Below are 8131 nucleotides of genomic sequence, written 5' to 3'. Positions count from 1 at the left end.
CAGTTTCATACAGTAATATGTTGTGTTGTTCTAATGAATCACATGAAAAGTAGCACAGCTTGTATCATTCAATGTGACAACGTCTAGTGAAGTTTGCTTAATAGACAAGCTAGTTCATTCTGTTGATGAAATTCAAATACGTTTCTCTGTTCTACACTGTTTTCATATTCAGTTGTTATGTAGAGATCTACATGGAGATGAATAATAACACTGGTGTATATAAACTATATGTAAATGATATGGCATATTATTATAGTTGTATTAACATGTAAAGTACGCAATGTCTTTGTTGGGATGATCCAGACAATTTCTCGCAATAGACATAATAAGCATCAAGAAGTATTTCATCCACTCAGAGTTTGACTGGAAACATCACGAAAGTGAAAAGTCACATGTAGAGTTTCTGATTGGCTGATTACTACACTGCGACTATGTTTAGTAGCATTCGAGAATTTTCAGGAAAACCCAACGACTTCTAAAATATTATAAAAGCCCTATACTTTCTGTACATAAATGAACTTTCGGAGTAAAGTGCTTGCTGCATATTTTGTGCCTTTTCTCTCGTGGTCAAGTCGCTGTTGTAATTCTAGCTTGGAGATTACGAGAGCAGATCAGGATCTGAGTATAGCGTTCAATCAGCAAGACTTATCAGTGTTCCATTTCTAAACTTGTCTGATCTGTTGTAAAAGTGTAATGTGTTGATTAACGTAATAGTCATCTTTAACTGGCACCCATAAAGTATATAGCAACTAATGACTGTTTTTCTATCTGATTAGATTAGTGTAGTTAAATATGCAACTATGTATTGAGAAAACATCTTTTATTCATACAACAAGATTAAATTACGTTTGGTAGTTTTGTGTAAAACAGAACGTACTGAGAAGTAGTTTGATTTGTCAACGAAAAATACGCACCTAAATGAAGAACATAGTCGATATGCTTTTTGAAATATACTCATATAAGATATTATGAAGAATGTAAGATTTAATGAATGTCCATTATACATAATGTTAATTATGTTGTATTACAGGTAGTGATAGCATTGTTCAATTAATATACACCTACTGGAGTGAACTGAGAAGGATTTCAAATTTCAAAACAATTTCTCAACTCGGATTTATAACTTACGCCGTTTACTTTCCACCCATTGCAGGAATTCTTGTACTGTATATACAATGAGGAAACCGAATGAATTATGGAATTCATAAATGAAAGGTTATAAGTGGTTTAAATGTATTATTCATATCATCTCAGAAACTAGAATATTCGTTTGAAATTTAATTGTTCCTACCAAGTCAGTTAACATCTGGAGTTATCCGTACGATTGAAGATCATGCTGAACTCGAAAAAACTATCATACGAAATCAAAGTCAGAATTTCGAATAATGTCACAACAGTACTGTCGTAATAAGCTGAAACTTGAAAGACCACTATTACAACTGTCGTCTTAGAGGTGCAGATATTTAGGAAGATATTTAGGACAATTCAGTGAAGAAAATTTTCTCTTCGACCATTTCGTCTAAGCTGTACAATCGTATTTAGAATTAGTTCCATTTGCCGAAACTGTATTCTACAGTAAGGTAGAAAGTTGCTTTAAATTTACAAAATCTCAAAGTAGTATATTGTCACGGATTGAAACTCAAATATTGAGAGGAAATTGTGTAACGAAATGAATGAAAAACACCTGTAGAGAACTGGGGTAACGAGTCCAGGATAGAGTTGGATGGAGAATCCTGGTCAGCAGCCTATGATCCACGAGTGACAGTAAGTGTTGGTAAGAAAGCATTGTTGTTTAAAATTCAATTTAAACAAATAAGTGATTGGGATCATTTCATATACAACAGGTAGTAATGTGACAATTTTGTCATCATATAACCGATGTTCTGATGGGTGCTTTACAAATAATGTTTGTTGAGAGTCGAACAAACTCAAAATAAGAATAATATGATTTACTTTGCTCTTCGTCTATTATATTGGAGTTTGAGTTATCTGGAAAAGTGGAGAATACAATGGTTGATTGTAGGATAAACGCTTATCATCATTAAAGTGAGTTGACTTTTATCTGATTGTTAGGAAAACATATCATTCATTGTAGCAAAACAAACAAACAAACAATCAATCATTATCGGTAACAGATGTTCAGCACCAGATAACAGGCAATTCTGTAATTCTCACTGTACTGCTTCCTATCGATCTTCATTTTGTGTTTACAATAATATGTGAACTCACAATTTCCTATAGATCCGACAACAGTTTATTCACCGGTGTATTCAAAGACAGTTTTGAAAGGAACTTTAGGATAATATCAACCAATTTGTAGGTGGAAAATGTTACCTAATATTATAATTTCTGTCTATAAACTTAGAAACTATCACAATGAACATCATCAGGAGTAAATTAACTAATGTAGTTTGTATTGTTGACGGATTAATCTCACCTGTGACACCATTGAAAATGAGATAACTCATCTGGACCTATCAACTAACCCATCAAAAGGATCGAATGTGAGACTATCAGAGCCTAACTATTAGATCATCGATTCGCTATTGTATAGTGTGCAAGTCCGAATTTCATCAAACCTTGATAAATATGACCTAAATTTTTAAAATTACCTTCCCAAAACCAAGTCATTTAATATATGTCTACATGATTCAATAAGCAAATAACTTACCATCGTCATCTTCATCACTCTCTTGTGTCAGATCCTCTTCAGTGTCTAATAAAAATGAAATTCAGAAGATGTTAATACATGTGTAACCATTACTTATTGAGAGATTCTGAATTGGTCCACTGCGTATAGATTTGCCAACTATTGAATCAAATGTATTGACAGAAAACCACTCTTTTAAATTCATTTTCCATAATACGTGCTGGAGAAACGAATTGACAGATTATTGTTTTTCAAATTTCTACTGTTTGTATAAGCGTATTCTATTTAAACTAATATGGTATGTTCACTTGTTATGGCTTGGTTGAATCGTCCCATTGATGTTTAGGACTACAATTGATCAGTCTCGTATCGGCATATGCGTACTTCCTCGACATAGCCCCAATTTACAAGCATTATGAGCAAAGATGGATAGTGTCTATCAGAACTCAGTAGCTAAGTGAATAACATGATGTCGTTTGAAGCGTACGGTACTGGACTCGAGTCCCGGAGTGATCATCAAGTCTGAGATGCAGGTACATCCAGCTGACGAGTCCCAAACAGGACGACGTGCGCGTCCTGAATTCCACTGCTACCCAATATCCATCTTTGCTAATATGGTATGTGTTTTGAATTACATATTTATTGTGTGATTACGAATAACTGAATGTAAAGTAAATTAACACATCTGTAAAATAGATTTCAACAGATTATATGAGTGATTGATGAAAAGTAGGGATCTTTGTCAAATTTACCAGTAGAATTTACATTCATTCTATTTCTAATGGCTAAAATGAGAAATGAAAATTAGTCAGTGACTATCGCAAATTGTGTCTTGTGTAAATGTAATAAAACAGTTATAATTATTTGGAATGGGATGTACATGTACTAGTAATTGTTCTCTAGACTTGAATTGAATGATGGAAAAGTACCATTGTGTTATTGAAGAAGAAGAAGAAGAAGGAAGGCGATTCAATGAACAAAATGTTCTTTTCGACGATTTCATTCACTTGCTCTTGTGGAGTGGAATATGTTGGCCACATAAAACAAGCTCATTCGAAACGCACCTCCCAACATCACCTTTCATAAAACTTAAAAGGATTACAGAAGTCAGACAAAAGCTCAATTTTTGAGCATCTAATCAATTCCGGTCACTCAAATTCACCGGAAACCTCCTCAAAATCTTACGCATAGTGAGAATAGTCAGCCTAATATGACTGCAAATGAAAATCGTATGTGCAACAGAGACGATTGCTATCCACCAGTTTAAGCATAATCTTTGTGTAAAAAATCAGTATGCTCAGACCCCCACTATTCCATCATCACAACCTACATTCCTATCTTCCATAATCTATCGCGGTATGCAGCATTCGGAAATAATCATAACATTGAATTCATGAGTCGATTAAAACTAGACCACCATGGAAAACATGAATGGAATGAAATTCCCTTTCGTTCTAGTATGGGACATCTGAGCAGTGAGCACCCACGATCACGCCAGTCACCAGTATGCACATGATGATTATTATCAGAAGGGAATGCATACTGCTGAGGAGTCTCGTACTTGGAAAAAACGGCCGTTCACTGCCTCCAGGTTTTTCTTGACGTTCTAGCTCTTATCGACTCATGAATTCAACCATTAAATTACTACAATCTTCACTAAACCCCCTTTCCGTTATATTTCAATAATTAGAAAGCTAATAAACCATATTCCTGTGTCACCACACATAATAAACAAAACAAATCAAGTTTTATACTTACCCTCTCTGTTTATATTAGGTGTAGTGGATACATCTAAACCATATGAGAATAACAATACATGTCTTATTAGAAGTACATTGAATATATAATTAAGATAGACTCATATATTCAAAGATAATACAATTTAGTCGTCAAATACTCGGTGCTTATTTCATAAGATTATGACAATGCAAAACTCACTATCCCATACGACAACAACAATGAAGAGTACTAAAAAGAATTTGAGCATTTCTACTGTTGACAGATAAATTCATTAAAACAGCTCGTGTTTATATAGTATTTGTTATTGTGGGATGCTAAACGAAGGACAGGTGTAGTGAAGATATTTCAACGAATGACTGATTACGGAAAATATGTTTTGATCTGTCTATTCACCAGAATGATCGACGTCAACATTGTCTTGATTATGTTTACTAATAAAACTTCCCTTCATACTGCTACACAGTGCTTTGACATTATCACAGACATATTTGTATAATGAATCCGTTGCGTTAGACCCAATTAGTCAAGGAATTTATCTCAGTTATGATAACCATTTGGTTTTTCTAATTGAGGTTAGAGAACAAAAGACAATATGAAACCATCTGTATTAAGAACCATTGTATTAAGAAATTATCTTTTTTTTCTGATTAGCGTATTTTTTAGCGAGTTAGCTTTTCTACGGGATGGGGTCGCTAACCCCATGCCCAACCCTCCTCCTTTACCTGGGCCTGGGACCGGCAGTAACTCTAGAAGAGCTACAGGCGGAGGTGGAAACATTCAAGTACCTGGGGAGTATCGTTGATAAACAAGGAGGATCGGTTGCAGATGTAAAGTCGAGGATTGGCAAAGCAAGGGCAGCATTTTTACAATGCCTTTTCGTTTAACTGAATTTACAATTAGCAATTTAATGGATCATGCAATCAACTTAACGTACCATGAAACTAGGTAGTAATATTTGACATCATTTATCACTGAATTCATTGATGATGAGGAAAACGAAGCTAAACACTAATGATTAAGATGCTTTTCCACTACTGTACATTGATATGCCTATGATTGCAATTGAATATCCAATTTGAAGTATTGTCAATAATCCTTAATCAGATATTTGTAACTAATTGATTTCCTGATATAATACAAATAACCAAGATGAACTAGACATTTTTCAGATGTTGTTAACAGATGAGTGATTTCACAGTATTTCACTCTGTTAATCCTTTTTAGTAAAGTATGATAATGATTACATTATGACAGACATAGTTGAGAATATGTAGAGTTAACTAAAACGATATTATTTATTTTTATTTAAACACATAAATATTGGTACAAGGAAGCACCAGATAAATATGCGCAGCACAAATCTCCTTCGATTTGTATGAGGGCTGTAATACTGTCCAGGTGCCCAGACTGAACCAGGTGGTTTCCTTAGGGTGCCACACCCGGAGCCTTCAACTCAAAGGTCTGATCCACAAGGCAGTGGAGCATCGTCAGGAGATGCAGTCCCATGGTAGCCGGTGACCAACGATTGATTCATACGCCATTTGTTCTTTCAGGATACTGGAGCCCATGTACACCATTGGTTTGGAATGAGGGTTTTCCAACTCCCATAGGTGGACTTTCCGTGTCCACCAACGCAATTAAAGCGCCGGATATTTACTTTTCGTTCTCCCACTTTCGTGAGCAACACCGGTGCTACGAGAAGGCAGTGAGTAGGACTTCCCTGGCAGAGGCTGTATATTCGCTGGCGATATGAGAGGATTTCGAGAGGGAGAGGTGACTCTCCCCACTCTTGGCCGTACCAGGGCATTTGGGGGCCTAGATGGATAGTGGCTAGCAGAGGAATCCAGGACGCACGTTTCGTCCTATTCGGGACTCCTCAGCTGAATGTACCTGCATCTGAGTTGATGTTCACTCTGGGACTCGAACCCAGTACCTTTCGCTTCAAACGCCATCGCGTTATCCACTCGGCCACTGAGTTGTGTGCTACTTATGTCGATATGAGTATTATATAATACAAGTCAGGAGTAGAACGACTGACAGCAGAGGAAAGAACGAGAACAGAAAGTAATCAGTATGGAAATGCTGAAACAAAGAATGGTGACACAATTATTGAACAATTCACAAATGAAATATTTACTGTATTGTTCTCACAGTGTACTCAAATGTTCTGTGATTTTGTAATTTTGGTGCATTCGCTTGTCCCCACTTAACTCCGCCTGTAGCTCCTCCAGGGGCTACTGCCGGTCCCAAGCCCGGGTAAAGGAGGAGGGTTGGGCATGGGGTTAGCGACCCCATCCCGTAGAAAATCAACTCGCTAAAAAAACGCTAACCAGAAAAAATCATTCAAACCATTCAAACTCTGCCCTGGGAGTAGAAGGAAAAATGACGTCTCATGATGAAAGCCGAGTTCCTTCGGAAGTCATGAGGCCGATGCACCTTCTTACAACCAGAGCGACAATTTTTATAGGTACATGGAATGTCCGGACAATGTGGGAGACCGGCAGAGTCTTCCAAATTGCTGCGGAAATGAGGAAATACAACCTGGAAGTGCTTGGAATCAGTGAAACACATTGGAAGCAGGTTGGACAACAACGACTGTCTTCAGGAGAACTTCTGTTATACTCCGGTCATGAAGAAGAAAATGCCCCACATACACAAGGAGTTCCATTGATGCTGTCCAGAAAAGCACAAAATGCACTTATTGGATGGGAATCTCATGGACCAAGGGTCATCAAAGCTTCCTTCAAAACAAAGAGAGGGGGCATTACAATGAACGTCATCCAATGCTATGCGTCTACCAACGACTACGATGAAGACACTAGAAAGCAATTCTACGATAGGCTGCAGTCGACCTTCGAGAAATGCCCAACCAAGGACCTGACCATTCTGATGGGAGATTTCAATGCCAAGGTTGGAAAGGACAACACTGGATACGAAGACGTCATGGGACAACATGGACTGGGAGGAAGGAACGAAAACGGTGAGAGATTTGCAAACCTATGTGCCTTCAATAAACTGGTCATAGGTGGCACCATATTCCCACACAAAAACATACACAAAGCCACTTGGATTTCACCGGATCACACTACACAAAATCAAATCGACCATGTCTGCATCAACAAAAAGTTCAGGAGGACGATGGAGGATGTGAGAACCAGAAGAGGAGCTGATATAGCATCCGATCACCATTTGCTGGTCGCCAAGATGAAACTAAAACTCAAGAAGCACTGGACAATGGCGCGGACAACATCACAAAAGTTTAACACGGCCTTTCTTCGAGATGCTGACAAACTCAACGAATTTAACATAGCCCTCAGCAACAGGTTCGAGGCCTTTCATGACCTACTCAATGGAGAGGGAACCACCATAGAGAGCAGCTGGAAAGGTATCAAGGAGGCAATCGTTTCAACATGTCAGGAGGTTCTGGGCCAAAAGAAGCACCATCACAAGGAATGGATCACTGTTGGTACACTGGATAAAATTGAAGCAAGGAGGAACAAGAAGGTAGCAATCAATATCAGCCGAACAAGAGCAGAAAAAGCCAAGGCACAAGCCGAATACACAGAGGCAAACAAGCAAGTGAAGAGGAGCATCAGGACCGACAAACGTAAATATGTGGAAGATTTAGCGATGACAGCGGAAAAGGCTGCAAGAGGGGGAAACGTGAGACAACTGTATGATACAACAAAGAAACTTGCTGGAAATTACCGTAAACCAGAAAGACCAGTGAAAAGCAAGGAA

The 8131-nt window shown here is 37.7% G+C and overlaps 1 non-coding gene across 1 annotated transcript; it reads right to left on the bottom strand.

Annotated features, from left to right (window-relative positions):
- Nucleotides 1-6297: 6297 nt before the first annotated feature.
- Nucleotides 6298-6364, bottom strand: Smp_tRNA_01032_Gln_TTG.1.1. Its single transcript has one exon. It is a non-coding gene (tRNA).
- Between the last annotated feature and the right edge of the window lie 1767 nt (nucleotides 6365-8131).

This window comes from Schistosoma mansoni, chromosome 5, assembly GCF_000237925.1.
Source record: "Schistosoma mansoni strain Puerto Rico chromosome 5, complete genome".
Lineage (NCBI taxonomy): Eukaryota > Metazoa > Platyhelminthes > Trematoda > Strigeidida > Schistosomatidae > Schistosoma > Schistosoma mansoni.
Note: the sequence above shows the minus strand (reverse complement) of the source record. Positions and strands in the feature narration are given on the sequence as shown.